Source organism: Lissotriton helveticus, chromosome 3_1, assembly GCF_964261635.1.
Source record: "Lissotriton helveticus chromosome 3_1, aLisHel1.1, whole genome shotgun sequence".
NCBI lineage: Eukaryota > Metazoa > Chordata > Amphibia > Caudata > Salamandridae > Lissotriton > Lissotriton helveticus.
In genome coordinates, this window is record NC_136061.1 from 245,911,877 (window position 1) to 245,929,126 (window position 17,250).

The 17,250-nt window shown below is 44.6% G+C and overlaps 1 protein-coding gene across 4 annotated transcripts in view; it reads left to right on the top strand.

Annotated features, from left to right (window-relative positions):
* The window catches only part of AKAP1 (A-kinase anchoring protein 1), a 536,294-nt gene that overhangs the window by 199,651 nt on the left and 319,393 nt on the right, over positions 1 to 17,250 (top strand). The window lies entirely within an intron of this gene.

The window sequence follows — 17,250 nt, forward strand, 5'->3', positions numbered from 1 at the left end:
TAGTCTCGCAGTGCTCCTCGCTTTTACCCCCCTTCCTCCCAACTCTCTGTGCACCGAATAGCAGCTCTTGATGTGACCACAGAGCCCAATGACACCGGCCCTTTGTTTGCCCAAGAGGCTCCCCGCGCACTGCCATACAAGGGGCTTGTTTAGCGTTGGTCACAGTACATCCACCGACACGTGTAGTCTTAAGGCTGTTTAGCCTTTCCTAAATATTCCGTCTAAGTTTGTATTTTAGCTTCTTTCATGGACCATCTCACGACAACATGAGCAAGTGCATGTGAATTCCAGTAAGTACGTTTACTTAATGATAACCACTTCTGCCGTCTAGCCTTCACACTTTTTTTGAGCACTTTTTTCTACCTCTTCATGCACAAACTTCAGAGGTGCACTTGATTAGTGACTCACTTTATTTTTAATAGCTTGTCACGTAGATGTATCTTTATGTACACTTACGCTGCAACACGACGTTTATGATGCAAGCACAGTTTTTCCGTATTATCACCATGTCAACGTCTCAAACATGACGGGCCGTCTTTGATTTCCTTAGGCACTTGATGTTTTCTCTTCCAATTTATTTTGCTTTTTAGACAATCGGCATGTTTTCAGCATATCACCAGCATGCATACTAGTGATTTTGTTTTGACACACTAGTGCTACATTACAAATGAGATTGGAATTTGTGCCACTTTTCTTGTTACAAACTATGCGAGTAGAGAGTTAGCTCAGCAGTGTCTCCTCTGGGGTCTGATGTGAAATAGCACATCACACTGGTAAAAAAAGCGAGGACCTGTTAATTTCAATGAACCCAGGATTAATCCATCCTATCACCTGACCTTCATTCTCTGGGTGTGGGGGCAACCCTTATGTCCTCGGTAAAACTTTAGGGGACGTCACAACCCACAGATAAGGGTCCGTGACAAGACTGTTCCCGACCTGCAGCTGATAAAAGAACTGAGAGCTTCTGGTACAAGCGCTTTACTCAGAGGAAAATATTTGCACAGGAAGATGGATAACCCCTCGATTCTAAATTTCCGCTGTTGTGCTTTCTACATCTTGTAGCTTTTTGTTATCGTCCTGTGCTCCAGTTCCCACGTGGGACAAAACTGGTTGCTCCCCAAAACATGCTGAAAATACAGTACTAACTTCATTCTTAAAAATAAAACTAGGTGACCAAAATATATAATGGGCAGTCAAGACTAGAGTCACTACCCCCCACCCCCTCAGCTGGCACGCACTTGGACGCATGCCTACTCTGTTCCCTTCCCGCTTACCCTCCTAAAACAAGCATTTGCCATGCAATGGGTCTCGCTTTTACAAGAGTTTGAGCTATTGACATTGCAAATAAAAATGCCTTTTATTTTTGTTTTTAAAACATAAATAAAAGGCATTGTCATTTGCAATGCCAATAGCTTAACCCCTTCGCTGCTAGGCCTTTTCCCCTCCTGTGCTGAGGCTTTTTTTGGCGTTTTGGAGTAGTGCGCGCTTAGGCCCTTGTAACTTTTTGACCACATAAGGTATCCACGCCAAATTTGCGTCCTTTTCTTCCAACATCATGTGGATTCTAAAGGCGCCCAGGGTTTGTGGATTCCCTTGGAGGGGTCCCATAAATTAACCAAAATATAGTGATTTTTTTTGTTTTTTTCAGAAAAATGGGAAAAACGGGCTGCAAATGAAAGCCTCTGGGTTTTTCCCTGAAAATGGTATCACAAAAGGGTTTGTGGGGCTGAAATCTCCATTTTCTCAGCTTTCAGGGAATTACAGACTTTTGTCAGAGAACCGAAATTTTTCACTCAGTTTTGGCATTTTTCTGGGACATAGCCTATTTTTGCTATTTTTAGAGCTTTCCACCTCCTTCCAGTTAATGGTAGAAATGAGTTTGAAAGCAATAATGGATCCTGGAAAGCTTTACATTTTCGAAAAGTAGACAAAATTCTGAATTCAGAAAGGGGTCATTTGTCTAAATCCATGAAGGTTTTGTTATAGAAACTAACAGTTAGATATTGGAATATTTGAAATTTTGTTGAAAAAAACAGCCTTTTGTCTCAACGTTTTCACCTATAACTTTTTCTAATTTCGACAGCTCTTGGAAAGCAATATACCGTTACATTCGTTAGACCTTCCTGGTTGTGGGGATATATAGGACTTGTAGTTTCACCAAGAACCCGACGAACCCAGATCCAAAAACTGAGCAGCAACTTGCAATGGTATTTTTTCATTTACTGGGTATAGTGCACTTTGTCTTGGAAAATGTATACATGGAATAATCTGTATGAAAGACACCTATGTATTTCTGAATTGGGTACAAATTATAGACTTCAGAAACAGTATATAATTGCACATTTTCAAAGTTGGGAATACTCATACTAGCATGAGAATATTGGTCATTTTTCATAAAGATTTTTTTTTTACACAATGTCTTTCATTCAAAGGGAGAAATGCATGAAAGCTCGATTGGTAATAACAGTTGATTTACAAATCTGAATTACCCCAAGTGTCCCGATAAAAACGGTACCTCACTTGTGTGGGTCGGCCTTGTGCCTGCGACAGGAAACGGCGCAAAATGCAACGTGGTCACACCTAAATTTAGCAGTTACAAATTTACCCTTTTTTGGCAAAGTGCCTACCTGTAGTTTTTGCACCCTAGCTCTGCCGGCACCTAGGGAAACCTAGCAAACCTATATATTTTTGAAAAGTAGACACCCAGGGGAATTCAGGATGGGGTGACTCGACTGCCTACCACCAGGTTTTGTTACCCAGAATCCCTTGCAAAGCTAAGATTTTGACAAAATAAACACATTTTCCTCACATTTCTGTGGTGATAAGTTCTGGAATCTGCGTGGATCAACAAATTTCCACCCACCCAGCGTTCCCCCAGGTCTCCCGATAAAAACAGTACCTCACTTGTGTGGGTCGGCCTTGTGCCTACGACAGGAAACGGCACAAAATGCAACGTGGTCGCACCTCAATTTCCCAGTCAAATTTAGCACGATTCGGACAAAAAGACTACCTTTTGTTTTTGCGCCGTAGCTCTGCCAGCACCTAGGGTAACCTAGCAAACCTATACATTTTTGAAAACTAGACACCCAGGGCAATTCAGGATGGGGTGACTCGTCTGCCTACCCCCAGGTTTTGTTACCCAGAATCCCTTGCAAACATATAAATTTGACCAAAAAAACACATTTTCCTCACATTTCTGTGGTGGAAAGTTCTGGAATCTGCGTGGATCAACAAATTTCCACCCACCCAGCGTGCCCCCAGGTCTCCCGAAAAAAATGGTACCTCACTTGCGTGGGTAGGCATAGTGGCTGCGACATGAAACAGCGCAAAACGCAGCATGGTCGCACCTCAATTTCCCAGTGAAATTTAGCACAATTCGGACAAAAAGACTACCTTTTGTTTTTGCGCCGTAGCTCTGCCAGCACCTAGGGAAACCTAGCAAACCTATACATTTTTGAAAACTAGACACCCAGGGCAATTCAGGATGGGGTGACTCGTCTGCCTACCCCCAGGTTTTGTTACCCAGAATCCCTTGCAAACATAAAAATTGGACCAAAAAAACACATTTTCCTCACATTTCTGTGGTGGAAAGTTCTGGAATCTGCGTGGATCAACAAATTTCCACCCACCCAGCGTGCCCCCAGTTCTCCCGAAAAAAATGGTACCTCACTTGCGTGGGTAGGCATAGTGGCTGCGACATGAAACGGCGCAAAACGCAGCATGGTCGCACCTCAATTTCCCAGTGAAATTTAGCACGATTCAGACAAAAAGACTACCTTTTGTTTTTGCGCCGTAGCTCTGCCAGCACCTAGGGAAACCTAGCAAACCTATACATTTTTGAAAACTAGACACCGAGGGCAATTCAGGATGGGGTGACTCGTCTGCCTACCCCCAGGTTTTGTCACCCAGAATCCCTTGCAAACATAAAAATTTGACCAAAAAAACACATTTTCCTCACATTTCTGTGGTGGAAAGTTCTGGAATCTGCGTGGATCAACAAATTTCCACTCACCCAGCGTGCCCCCAGGTCTCCCGAAAAAAATGGTACCTCACTTGCGTGGTTAGGCATAGTGGCTGCGACATGAAACAGCGCAAAACGCAGCATGGTCGCACCTCAATTTCCCAGTGAAATTTAGCACGATTCGGACAAAAAGACTACCTTTTGTTTTTGCGCAGTAGCTCTGCCAGCACCTAGGGAAACCTAGCAAACCTATACATTTTCGAAAACTAGACACCCAGGGCAATTCAGGATGGGGTGACTCGTCCGCCTACCCCCAGGTTTAGTTACCCAGAATCCCTTGAAAACATAAAATTTTGACCAAAAAAACACATTTTCCTCACATTTCTGTGGTCGAAAGTTCTGGAATCTGTGTGGATCAACAAATTTCCACCCACCCAGCGTGCCCCCAGGTCTCCCGAAAAAAATGGTACCTCACTTGCGTGGATAGACATAGTGGCTGCAACAGGAAACGGTTCAAATCGTACGGTGGTGAATTTACATTACCTCATTGCAAAACTACCTTGATTTTGGGGGGGGGGGGGGCATCTGAGTTTGTGGCCCGGGGCTCGGTGGTATTCTTTGCAAAGTAGCAAACCCAAACAGTTCTGAAAACTAGACACCCGGGAGAGTCCAGGGAGGTATGGCATGTGTGGGTCCCCCAATGTTTTCCTACCCAGAACTCTTTGCAAACCTTAAAAATAGGTAAAAATAGCACTTTTCCAAACATTTTGGCGTGGGATCGCCGTGCCGGCAAAAAAGTCCTACCACCCTGCGTTCCCCTTGTTCTCCCGAGTAAAAGGATACCTCACTTGTGTGGGTGCCCCAAAGCTGAACACGCCAAAAATGAATTTTGAAAAAAGTAGTTTTTAGTCATATTTAAGTTTTACAAATTAAGCACCCCAGCCTGAGTCACATGCCTTTGGCCCACCCACACAAGTGAGGTATCATTTTACTCGGGAGAACAAGGGAAACGCTGGGTGGTAGGACATTTGTTCCGGCAGCGAGATCCCACCCAAAAAAGTATGGAAAAGTGGGTTTTTGGACCAAAATTTCAGGTTTGCAGGGGTTTCTGGGTAGGAAAACATTGGGGGACCCACGCATGCCATACCTCCCTGGACTCCCCCGGGTGTCTAGTTCTCAGAACTGTTTGGGTTTGGTAGTTTCCAAAGATGCCTGCCAAGCCCCGGGCCAAAAGCTCAGGTGACCCCCTCAAAAAATAAGATTATTTGGCTGAAGGTAATTTTTTGGTCTCCACAGTATGAATTGGGCCTTTTCCTAAAGCAGCCGCTATGCCTACCCACGCAAGTGAGGTACCATTTTTATAGGGAGACCTTGGGGAACGCTGGGTGGGAGTTAATTTGTGTGAGCCCAGTGATGCCACGCTTTCCCACACTAAACGTGTGAAAAAACTGATTTTTTCCAAGCAAAAAATGAGGTTTGCAAGGGATTCTGGGTAAAGGAACGTTGGAGGATCCACGCAAGCCATACCTCCTTGGAAGCCCCCGGGTGTCTACTTTTCAGAAATGTGTGGGATTGGTAGGTTTCCCTAGATGGCTGTCTCGCACGGGGCCAAAAACCCAGGTAACCCCTCTTGCAAAAGCTGGTGGACTTAACATTTTCACCATTGTTAAATTCACCAGCTTTTGCAAGAGGGGTTACCTGGGTTTCTGGCCCCGTGCGAGACAGCCATCTAGGGAAACCTACCAAACCCACACATTTCTGAAAAGTAGACACCCGGGGGCTTCCAAGGAGGTATGGCTTGCGTGGATCCTCCAACGTTCCTTTACCCAGAATCCCTTGCAAACCTCAATTTTAGCAGAAAAAAAATCAATTTTTTCACACGTTGTAGTCTGGGAAAGCGTGGCATCACTGGTCTCACACAAATTACCTCCCACCCAGCGTTCCCCCAGGTCTCCCAAAAAAACGGTACCTCACTTGCGTGGATAGCCATAGTGGCTGCAACAGGAAAAGGTCCAAATCTAACAGTGGTGAATATAAAATACCCTGAAGCAATATAACTTTGATTTGGGGGGGGGGGGCACCTGAGTTTTTGGCCCGGGGCTGGGTGGTATTCTTTGGAAAGTAGCAAACCCAAACAGTTCTGAAAACTAGACACCCGGGAGAGTCCAGGGAGGTATGGCATGTGTGGGTCCCCCAATGTTTTCCTACCCAGAACTCTTTGCAAACCTTAAAAATAGGTAAAAATAGCACTTTTCCAAACATTTTGGCGTGGGATCGCCGTGCCGGCAAAAAAATCCTTCTACCCTGCGTTCCCCTTGTTCTCCCGAGTAAAAGGATACCACACCTTAACAGAGTTACTCAAAAGTCAAACATTCAAGCACAGCTATCTATTCCTCAAAGACACACACATACAGGTTGGATTTGGCACGAGGGCGAGTGATGGTTCAGTACATAAAATTTTATTAACAAGATATTTCAAAAAAATGAAATGCTCTGTCAATAAATAAATGCATAACAACTGAACCAGTGACTCGCAACTCGTGAGCTGTAAAGCCACGACAAGGCACCAACCGTTTTACAGGCCATTCACGCACCTTTCATACCTGATACAAAACAGACCATTGACACCATCCGAATGGAAAAGCAACACATAACAACAATCACAAAAAGGGGCAAGGTACACCCTACTGCAGAAAGAGAAAAAAAACAATTACTGCACACCCATCTAATCCGCAAGCACACACACATACTGGTTGGATTTGGCACGAGGGTGAGTGATGATTCAGTACATACAATTGGATACGCAAGTAATTTCATCAAAAATGAAATACACTGCGTATAATTGAAAGTATGATAAACTGAACCACTGACTCACAGCTCGTGAGCTGTAAAGCCACGTCAAGGCACCAACCTCTTTACAGGCCATTCATACACCTTTCGTACGCGTGACACATACAAAACATTCACACCGCCAGCCGCGGACCCATCAAATTTCAACACTCACACCAGCAAACAGCGCCATTCAAGGGCCCATCACTTTCACACGGCCACATTTCTGACACTGCAACTACACAAAATGATGGACTGTGTGGAGTGTCACTCAACTAGCAGTGTGTGTATTGACCAACAGAAAGTAACTACTCACACACCGCCTGCCGAGCGCCAGTCCACCCACACCACCATCCAAGCACCAGACCATGCACACTGCCAGCCAAACACCACTCAGCGCACACCGACAGCCAACTACCACTCCACACACACCACCAGCCAAGCATCACTCCACGCACACCACCAGCCAAGCGCCACTCCACAAACACAACACCATCCAAGCACCACTCCACACACGCCGCCAGCCAAGCACCACTCCACACACACCGCCAGCCAAGCACCACTCCACTCACACCGCCAGCCAAGCACCTAACCATACACTCCGCCAGCCAAGCAAAAATCCACGCACCCCCCCAGCACAACTCCAATCCATGCACTATGCCAGCCAAGCACCAGACCACGCACACCACCAGCCAAGCGCCATCCACTCACACCACCAGCCAAGCACCTAACCATGCACTCCGCCAGCCAAGCAAAAATCCACTCACCCCCCCAGCACAACTCCAATCCATGCACTATGCCAGCCAAGCACCAGACCACGCACACCACCAGCCAAGCGCCATCCACTCACACCACCAGCCAAGCACCTAACCATGCACTCCGCCAGCCAAGCAAAAATCCACTCACCCCCCCAGCACAACTCCAATCCATGCACTATGCCAGCCAAGCACCAGACCACGCACACCACCAGCCAAGCGCCATCCACTCACACCACCAGCCAAGCACCTAACCATGCACTCCGCCAGCCAAGCAAAAATCCACTCACCCCCCCAGCACAACTCCAATCCATGCACTATGCCAGCCAAGCACCAGACCACGCACACCACCAGCCAAGCGCCAGTCCACGCACACCAACAATCCAAGCACAATCCTGCACACACCACCATCGAAATTAGAATTTTTTAAAGAAATACCACAAATCAAATGTAGAAACCTACAAATCTGCTAACACAAATTCAAAAACTAAATGTTTTGCACTAATGCAAACCTAAAAGCAAACTAAAAAATATTACAGAAAACAGACCAGACAGTACACTTACAAGCTCAATGAAACTCCCAAAACTTCTTTTGTGTGTGGTACGATTTAAAACAAGCTGGCACACACAATCCAGGATTTGAAGGACAGTCAGGACAGTGCATACGAGACTCCCTCCGCACTTCTCTTCGCCAACAGACTCTACATCTTTTAGTGGGATTGTCTTTTGCAGTTGTGGGAGGAATATATTCTGGAAAGTGGCGATCTTTCAGTCTAGCCACTTCCTCCACCACTCCAAATCTTGGCACACTTGCCTGTTCCACTAGTACAAGGCTGCCTATTATAGTCTCCTGAAACTTAACAAAAGGCATCTTTGACTCAGGACAAGATTTCTGGAAAACAACAAAAGCATTAAAGGATGCCAAGTGGAAAAGATGGATAGCCAACTTCTTGTACCAAACGTAAGCCTTTCGAAGAGCAGCATAAGGTTCCAACCTCTGATCTACTCTGTCAACACCACCCATGTGCCTATTATAGTCTAAAATGCACACAGGTTTACGCACTTCAGCAGTCTCACCCCGAACTGGCAGAGCTTCAGTGCTTTTGTCATGGATAGTAGTCAGCATGTAAACATCTCTCCTGTCTGAAAACTTCACAGCTAAAAGCTTCCCACATCGCAATGCAGTAGACTGTCCCCGTACAAGCCTTTTGCAAACAAGTTCTATTGGGAAACCTTTCCGGTTACTGCGCATCGTGCCACATGCAACAGTGCCCACTTTGGCCAACTCCTTGAACAAACGCACACTAGTGTAGAAGTTATCTACATATAAATGGTGGCCTTTGTTAAATAATCGTCTACCTAGTTCCCACACAATTTTCTCAGTCACTCCAAAAGTGGACGGACAAGCAGAAGTGTTAATGCTGGAATCCTTACCAGTGTACACCCTGAAATTATAAACATATCCAGTCTCACTGTCACACAGCATATACAGTTTGATGCCATAGCGTGCCCTCTTACTAGGAATGTATTGCCTAAAAACCAAGCGGCCCTTGAAGAATACCAAAGACTCGTCCACAGCTATTTCTCTTCCAGGTGCAAACATCTCAGGAAAACGATCAACAAAGTGATCAAGGACAGGCCGAATCTTAAAAAGACGGTCACAATCAGGGTGATCGCGTGGCAACGCTAAATCATTATCAACAAAATGCATCATGCGAAGAAGAAGCATATATCGATCACGAGTCATAACTGCTGGAAATATAGATGTTGCCATCAAGGGACTAGTGGACCAATAAGAAGACATTGATGGCTTCCTTAGCAAGCCCATCAAAAAAGTTAATCCCAAAAACTTCTTCATCTCTTCAACATATGTGGGAGACCAATGGGTAGCTCTAGAATGGGGCTTCAGGCTGGCACTGTGGTCCCTCAAATACTGCTCTGCATACAAATTAGTTTGCTCCACAATCTCCTGCAAAAACTCATCGTCAAAAAACAACTGAAAAAATTGAATTGGCAAAAAATTGTCAGTATTCACTCTACACCCTGGAACACCAGTGAAGTCTGGCAATTCCGGCTGCACCATGCCAGGGGCAACCCAGACGTCATCACTAACATGAGGAGAAGAAGCCACCCTAGCCTGCAGGCCAGATGCCTCTTGCTGCACTACATCAACGGGAACACTAGCATCCCCAGATGCCTCTTGCATCACTACACCAACAGGAATACTAGCATCCCCAGATACATTTTGCATCTCTTCACCAACAGAAGAACTCGCATCCCCAGATGCCACTTGCTGCTCAACAACAACAGAAAGACTAGCAGCACCAGATGCCTCATGCTGCTCTACAACAGGAAGACTAGCAGCACCAGATAACCTTTGGCGCACCACAGCAATGTGAAACCTTTTGGGCGCAGCCTTTACCACACTTGCCTGTTCCCGACGAGAAAAAAAGGGAATCCTTGAGGACCTAGGCTGCCGCTCACATGGCTCTTGCCTCTCTACCGGCACATCAATGTCCCTCTCTACCAGAGGCACTTCATCAGCACTAGAAGAAGAATCATCATCCGATGATACCATGCGAAGAGAAAACTCACTGCCTGAATCTTCTGCACCTACCTCATGCTCCGAATCGGAGTCAGTGTCTGGACCATGGTCAGAGGAAGACTCAAAAAGCAAACTAACAACCTGCTTAGCAGTAATCCTGCGAGCAGCCATTATCCTTACAAATCAAGAAGACTACACACACAAGTGAACAACAACCTACACTGTGCAAAGTAAGAAGTAAACAAGGTAGAGTCTTCACACAAAAATCAATACACTCAAAAACAATTCAAATCTAACCAAATATAAGAAGACTCACCAGCACCTACTCTGCTGAAACACAGCAAAAAGAAAGGAAATCCCACTGGAAAGAAAAAAAAAGTATAGATTAGACAAAGTACACATCAAGCAGCAATACAAAAAAAAGTTAACAATCAAGAAACACAAAGCCACACAAACAGCAATAACTTCACTTTTCATAAAAACACATTTATCTAGGAAAAATAGTACAAAAAACATTTACTTACCAAGCACATGCAACTACACAAGCTGCAAAACCAGCATTAACCGAACCACAACCTACACCAATACAAACAGCAAAAGCCTGGATCAAAAACAAAGAAGAAAAAAAATAATTTAATACTACATTTCACAAACAACATAACAAATGAATAAACAATACACAAATTTACCCCCAAAATCACATCCACACAGATGGGCCATCAAAAAGGGCAAAACGGACAAAAGTACGGGTTGATTTGCCCACCGGGGGGGGAGGCCAGAAAATCTAAATTTAAAATCCGACCCACCTGAAAGCGACCCTTGCCCAATGGGTCACTTCCTACAATCTAAAATAAAATCCCTGGTGCTAGTGGGGGCATTTCCACCGCACAATCGCAATGCTGTGCGCGACGTGAGCCAGAAATGCCCTGCAAAGAGACATCAGAAGAGAGGAAATTCACTTACCTCTCCCCTGATGCCTCTTTGCAAACCCCCCCAAATATCTCAAAACCAACCTAACACCTCCAGGCGCAGGAAGCAAATGGCTTCCCGACCGCCTGGGAATCCCTGAAGATGTTGGCGCGTGCTGTGTGCGCTGACGTCATCAGGGATTCTCATGGGGAGGGGGACAACAGAATTACTGTGGTTAACTGCGATGCTGGACAGAGGCACTTGCATCCTTGATTTTCACAAGCGCAATCCTAAAAAAGTTCCTATGACCAGGAGCTTCTTTCTCCCCATCTGCTGCTCTCATCAGTCTCTGACCATTTATACACATAAGAGGCATGTGAACTCACACAGAAGATCCCCGTTTGGCAACGCCCACCAACTAGCGGAGTGCACCATCTTTCCTAAATTTACCCACTATGATGGACAGCTCACTCAAGGGACCTGTGCACACATTGGTGCGATGGCATAGTAACACACACGGACACTGGAGACAAAGCAAGCGCTCGAGTTGCAGCACAAATTCAGGAAAACAATCATCAGCCCAAAAACATTTGTGACCTTCCCACTATGATGGACAGCTCACACAAGGGACCCCTGCGCACATCTGTGTGATTACATAGTAAAGCACACTTGGACACTGCAGACAAAGATGGCGCTCGAGTTGCAGCACAAATTCAGGAAAACAATCATCAGCCCAAAAACATTTCTGAGCTTCCCACTACGATGGACAGCTCACACAAGGGACCCCTGCGCACATCTGTGTGATTGCATAGTAAAGCACACTTGGACACTGCAGACAAAGATGGCGCTCGAGTTGCAGCACAAATTCAGGAAAACAATCATCAGCCCAAAAACATTTGTGAGCTTCCCACTACGATGGACAGCTCACTCAAGGGACCCCTGCGCACATCGGTGCAATGGCATAATAACACACACAAAGGTCACTAGTGACAAAGCAGGTGATCGAGTTGCAGCACAAAATCAGAAACACATTCATCAGCCCCAAAAAATTTTGACCTTTCCACTATTTATTTATTTTATTTATTTATAGAGTTTTATATAGCGCGGACAAGACCCGTGGGTATCAGAGCGCTTAACAGGCAAAGAATGACATATAGCATTATCATAACAGTATAAACAAACAAAATATATATGAGGTAGAGGCAGTATAATGTATGGACGTAATTAGCTATACAAATTCCTAATGTCAAACATATATCCATTATAATAGCATTAATAACAACAAAAATCGATATGAGGTAGAAGGCAATAAAATGTGTGGGCGTGATTAGATATATAAATTCCAGTGTATGTGCAATTGGCCTTAGATTGTTAGTAAGGCTTGGCTAGTGACCAGGTATCAAACCAAGCTCAATGAGGTAGGGTTATATGGCATTCCAGTGCATATAGAGAATAATAAGGATGAATACATAGAGTGAGGTAGAGGTTATATAGTTTTGTCTGAGAGATATAGTAATAAGTTTACAGGTATATTAGGTAGTAGTAATGTGTCAAGCCTCTGCTTGAGCATGGCAACAGTCAATTGTCAGGTATTGATCTTCCAGTTTTCATAAAGAGGACAATCCTCTGTTAGCGTAAATGGTCATCTTAGTACTCCGTAGGTTTCTCTAAGTCGGGTATTTACTCATCAAGTGGTTCTTAAGTTCCCGTTTGAATGTTAATGTATTTTGTATCTTCCTGATGTTTGGTGGGATTGAGTTCCAGATTCTGGGGGCAGCTCCAGAGAATGCTCGGTTGTAGGTCTTTTTCTTGTGGAAAAAGGCTGGTCGCAATAGCAACTCTCTTGCGCTTCTAGTTGTTCTGTTACCTCCTGATAACTTAAGTTTCTTGGCTAGGTATATAGGGGTGTTGTGGTGAACTGCTTTAGGTGTAATACAGGCCATCTTCATTTGAATTCTGGCCTCGTAAGGTAGCCAGTTTAGTGCTTTCAGGTGAGGAGAAATATGATCGAATTTCTTTGTTCCCGTAATGAGTCTTGCCGCTGCGTTGAGGCAGGCTTTTAATGGTGCTGTGGATGTTTTCGGTAGGCCAGCTAGTGTGGTGCAGCCGTATTCGATCCTAGAGATAACTAGTGATTGGATAGCCAGTTTTAGATCAGTCTCTGAGATAAAGGGTTTCAATTTTCTTAAATAATTCAAGTGGAAGCGGGCGCTCTTGGCCATTGAATTAATATGGTCTTTCATGTCAAGGTTTTCATCTAGCGTAATTCCTAGTGATTTGGCTGAGTTCACTAGGGTCGGGGCGCAATTTAGAGCCGTCACCATTTTAGTCCATTCCTTAACTTCAGCTTGGCTCCTTGTCGGTGAAATTAGCAGGAATTCTGTTTTCTGGGCGTTTAATTTCAGATGGTTCATCGTTAACCATCGTAAAGCTTCCTTTAGTGTCTTGTTCATTAGGTCAATGTCCTCAAGGGAGGCGATCTTTATGTATAATTGCGTGTCATCTGCATACATATGATAGGATATCTGTGATTTGTGAAGAATCTCCGTGAGAGGTTCTACATACAGATTGAATAGATCTGGGGATAGCGTTGAGCCTTGTGGGACCCCGATTGCATTGGGGCTCGGGGAAGAGATTGCTTGATTAACCAGGAATCGCTGAGTCCTATTCTGTAGGTAGGAATTGAACCATTTCAGTACGTTTCCGGACAGACCCATCCTGTCTTGTAGCCTGGTCATTAGTACTTCGTGCTTTACCGTGTCAAATGCTGATGACAAGTCTAGGAGGATCAGTAGGCATGTTTGGTTACGGTCTAGGGCTTGTAAGGCGTCATCGACAATGTGCAGGATCGCAGTTTCAGTACTGTGTCCTGTTCTGAATCCTGATTGGCAATCGTCAAGTAGCGAGAATTTCGCTATATGTTGGCTTAGTTGGCCCTGCACGCATTTTTCAATGAGTTTGGCCAGTAGAGGGATGTTGGTCACTGGGCGATAGTTGTTCGGGTCTGTTGCATCAGCTGCCGGTTTTTTGATGATGGGCACTACCTGCCCTGTTTTTAGGCAGTCAGGGAGAGTCCCTTGTGCAAGTGAGGCATTTATTATCTCGGTCCAGATTGGAACTAGAGTGTGGCTGATTTCTCTTATACACTTTCCCGGTAGAGGGTCTTGATAGTGGTTGTTTGGTCTGAGTTCCGCCAGCGTTTTGGCGATCTTTCCCTGGTCGTATAGTTCAAATGTATCCCATGTTGCCTTGTTTTTTGTTTGGGGACCCTCTGTTAAGCCATTGGCCTCAATTTTAGGTGGAGGAAGGGTCATCAGGTTAGTTGCTGCATTTGAGAGTTCAACTTCTAGCAGCTTGGATTTTTCCGTGAAAAATGAGGAGAATTCCTCGCAGCTTATGGGAGTTTTTGTATTCTCTTGAGCCGTTTTGGCGAGTTTGTTTGACTGTTGTTTTAGAATCTCGAAGAGTTTTCGTGGTCTGTTTATGGCACTGTCCAATTCAGCTCTGAAAAATTCTTTTTTGGAGTTGATTATCTTTTTGTTATATTCTTTTCTTGTTTTCCTGAGGGCTATCAGCTCCGGGGGGGAGGGATGTTGTCTCCATTTCCTTTCGGCCATTCTCAGTTTGCGCCTGTCTTCGTTCAATGACTCATTAAACCAGGGATTTTTTGGTTTCTCTGCGACTTTTTTCAGTTTTTGGGGCATGGTGTCATTTACGATATTACCGATCGAGGTTACGTAGTGATCCGTCAGCTCATTGACATTTTGCTTATTGTTGGGAGGCTTCAGATCTTTTTCACACCTTTCAACCAGTAGTTCAATATTGGCCTCTTTTGTGTCTCGGATCAGTTTCTTGAGCTTGCGAGGTTGCACTGTCCTGCCCTTTTTCATTGTAGGTATCGCGAATGTTATGGCGTGATGGTCAGACCAATCACAGGGGTCTATAGCGAGGATTGATGCCTCATCGTTTCTTGAGATGATCCAGTCTAAGGTCGCTCCTTGTGAGTGAGTGGGTTGGTTGCATGCTTGTATAAGTTTTAGCTCACTGAGGAAGTCCTTAAGCGAGTTGATCAGTTTGTCATTGCCGTCCTCCCAATGTAGGTTAAAGTCGCCTAGGTATATGTTATTGGCATCCGAATTGGAGTTGGTCGTTATGATCTCCATCAGTTGCTCTGTGAACTTAGCATTCTCTCCTGGTGGGTGGTAGAATGCATGCAGGTTGCAGCTTTGATTATTTGGTGTTCTTACATTAATACCAAGGTATTCACATGATTCTAGGGGGTCAGATTGGAATTGGCAGACCTTGATCTCTGAGCGATGAATGCAAGCTATGCCTCCTCCCACATTCCTTGGTCTGTCTAACCTGACGATGTTATAATGTGGTGGTATTAAGAGATCCATGGTGGGGGAAGATGATTCGTTGAGCCATGTTTCCGTGAGGATGGCCAGGTCGATTTCCTTATTCATGATGAGGGCAGCTATGTCTGATGCATGTTTAGTTGCTGAACGACAGTTAAGTAGTAGACAATTTAGGGGTTTCTGTGACTTAATGTTTTTTCCATTATCAGATTCGGGTGCGATTAGCTGAATATGTTGTAGATTTTGGTGAATTGCTTTCCTGTCATTCTTTCTGGATGTTCTATTAGAGTCAGTGGGTACTACTTTGATATTCTCCTCCCTATTCCAGTCAGGTTGTTCATAGGATCGGAGTAATGCCAGAGTTTCTTCATTTGCCAAGGGCTTAATCCTGTTAGGTCTGTTGTGTCTGATTATCAGATTCTGGATGTGTGAGACCTTGGAATGCGTACTTAACGCCATCTCCCAGATTTTTCCAATTGTCTGTGAGACGTTCATCGAATTTTGTGCCAGGTTACCTACGAGTTTCTGGAGCTCCTTGACTTCTTTCTGTGTTCGGGATGATTTTTTATGTGATATAGACCTGGCTAGATGGGTGTTGCATTTTGCTCTTCTCCGTGAATGATCTGTTCTCATTGCCATAAGTCTTTTCTCAGAGTCCTTAGTTTGGTTGTGATTTCTGGCTCTATAAGAGGTGTCCCCATTACTTCTTATGTTATGGGATGTAAGCGGTGTTTTTGTGGATAGTGAACTAAGAGACTCAGGTTTCATCTCCGAGGGAGGATGGGGAGGGTCGATATCATCTACCTTGTTCATTTCGTTAATTTCATAGCGGGACTTGCTTGGGGCTGGGGTACACTCTTGAAGTGCGGTGGAGTTATGCGTTAGCTGCAACGGCTCTTTCCTTGGGGCGTGGTTCTTCTCTTTGATTCCAGGGTTAGTGGACAGCGCTGTCCTTTCTATCTCATTCTCTGTTATTACCAACGCGTTTTCGGTTGAATCTTCGGTGTTAGCGATATGGTTGTTCTGGTCGTCCTTATGATTAGTGTCTCTAGTATTGGAGTCTTTGTTTTCAGGTGTGTCATCTGGATGTGTCCAGTTTTGTTGGTAGCTTAGTCCATCTATGTATTCCTTTAGGTTTTGGAAAGTTATCTCAAATTTCTCAAGTTCTCTGTTGGTTGCTTGTATCAGCACTATTCCCGTTTTGTATATAGTAATGCATAATTCTGTCTTACTACTTTTAGTTAATGCGGTCGTTATTTTTGTGCCATATGGTATGTTTTTTATAGTTTTAGTGAACAGCATTTCAGTCAGGGCGTTACGCCATTTGGCTGTTTTGTTTGTATAGAATATAAGGTCGTTCATCTTGATGCCTTTGACTATATCAAAATATGGGTCAGAGAACAGCGTGTCCGGGTATTTTCTCAATGTGTTGTGCTTGAATTTTTTGGCAGCATTTTTGGATAGCATTGAGGGGTAGACTATGCTCTTTGCATTGCAGCCAGTCGATCCTTGGTATCTTCCCTCCATTTTCGCTTAACGTTGAGGGTCTGCGGAGGCCTATTGACTGTTTTGAACTGAGTAGTTCCCAGCTAGTATAACCAGGAGGATCTAGAGATCTTGAAATCCCCCTGGGGGTGGTGTTAACTCAGTGCCTAGAAATCCCCTGGGGGTGATGGTCACTCGGTACCCTGGTTTCGAGGTGTAAGGTATAGTTTCTTTGTTCTATATTTTGTTCATTGTTATAATACCTTTATAGGTGTGGAAGCTATAGGAGGTGACAGTGACTTCCAAGCTACTGTTTTGTGTTAGATCTTCTAGTTGATCGGTCCTTATTAGTTCTGTTGTTTATTCACATCAAATCCGTTCTTTGTAGATATTATGATGCCATCAATA